The sequence below is a fragment of the Trachypithecus francoisi genome, unplaced genomic scaffold (genome assembly GCF_009764315.1).
Source record: "Trachypithecus francoisi isolate TF-2019V2 unplaced genomic scaffold, Tfra_2.0 Lachesis_group1, whole genome shotgun sequence".
Classification (NCBI taxonomy): Eukaryota; Metazoa; Chordata; class Mammalia; order Primates; family Cercopithecidae; genus Trachypithecus; species Trachypithecus francoisi.
The window spans coordinates 172372897-172374629 of record NW_022681454.1 but is presented as its reverse complement, the minus strand read 5'-3'; the positions used below and the strand labels follow the sequence as shown (position 1 = coordinate 172374629).

Below are 1733 nucleotides of genomic sequence, written 5' to 3'. Positions count from 1 at the left end.
AAAAAACCCACAGAGAAATAAATTTAACCAAGGAGGTGAAAGATGTGTACACTGAATACTATGAAATACTGATGAAAGAAATTGAAGAAGACACAAATAAATAGAATAGTGGCCCCTATTCCTGCATTGGAAGAATTAATATTGTTAAACTGTCCATACTGTCAAAGGAATCAACACATCAAGTGTAATTACTATTAAAGCTGCAAAGATATATTTTCACAGAAATGAAAAAAAATTATTGAACTCAGAAGGACTTCAAACAGCCAAAGCAATCTTGAGCAAAACAAACAAAGCTGGAAGTATCACAATACCTGACTTCAAAATGTACCATAAATCTATAGTAAGCAAGAAAGCATGGTACTAGCATAAAAAGAGACACAGAGACCAGTTGAACAGAACAGAGGTGAGTTTATGCACTTACTGTCCATTGATTTTTTGACAAAGATGCCAAGAATATACAAGTGGGAAAGAACAATCTCTTGCACAAATGCTGTTGGAAAACTGCATATCTACATACAGAAGAATAGAAATATACCCCCATCTCACGTCATATGCAAAAATTACCTCAAAATGGATTAAATACTAAAAATATAACCTAAACTATAAAGCTTCTAGAAGAAAATGTAAAGGGAACATTTTATAAAACTGATTTGGACAATAAATTTTTGGACATTACTCCAAAAACACAAGCAACAAAAATGAAATACACAAATGAGATTATAGCAAAATAAAAGTCTCCTGCACAGCATAAAAAACAACCAATATAGTTAAGAAACAACCTAGGAGATGGGGGAAAATATTGGCAAACGATTCATCTGATAAGGGGTTAATATTCAAAATATGTAAGGTACTCAAACAACTCAATAGCAAGAAAAAAAAAACTGATTAAAAATGTGCAAAGTATCAGAATAGGCACAACTATCAAAAGAAGACATATAAATGGCCAAGAGATATTTGAAAAAAATGCTCAACATCGCTGATCATTGGGGAAATGCAAATTATAACCACAATAAATTATGATCTCACACCTGTTAATATGGCTATTATAAAAAAGACTGGGCTGGGCGCGATGGCTCACACCTGTAATCCCAGCACTTTGGGTGGCCAAGGTGGGTGGATCACGGGAGATCGAGACCATCTTGGACAATATGGTGAAACCCTATCTATACTAAAATACAAAAAAATTAGCCAGGCATGGTGGCAAGTGCCTGTAATCCCAGCTACCTGGGAGGCTGAGGCAGGGGAAATTGCTTGAACCTTGGAGGTGGAGGTCGCAGTGAGCACTACTGCACTTCAGCCTGGCAACAGAGCAAGACTCCATCTCTTAAAAAAATAAAGAAAAAAGAAGAAGACTGAAGGTCAAATAATGAGATCAATCCAAATGGCTGAGGTTACCTGCAAATTGTTTAGTGGCAAACATGGTGTTCTGAGGAAAATAAAAGGACTAAAGATATTAAGTGTTGGCAATTATCTGGAGAAAAGGAAACACTTGCACATTGTTGGTGAAAATGTAAATTAGTACAACTATTTCATAAAACAGCATGGAGGACTGTTGAAAAATAAAAATAGAACTGCCATTATGAATCAACAATTGTACATCTGGGAATATAGTCAAAGGAAATGAAATCAGTATGTCAAAGAGATATCTGCACCCCTCTGTTCATTGCAGCATTATTTAAAATGGCCAAGATATAGAATTAACCTAAGTGTCTATTAATGGATGAGTGAATCTA

General features: G+C 35.1%; 1 non-coding gene across 1 annotated transcript; it reads left to right on the top strand.

The window, feature by feature from the left end:
- Nucleotides 1–1361: 1361 nt before the first annotated feature.
- On the top strand, nucleotides 1362–1432 carry LOC117086528. Its single transcript, XR_004438425.1, has one exon. It is a non-coding gene; the product is annotated as a small nucleolar RNA SNORD65 (small nucleolar RNA).
- The last annotated feature ends 301 nt before the right edge of the window (nucleotides 1433–1733 follow it).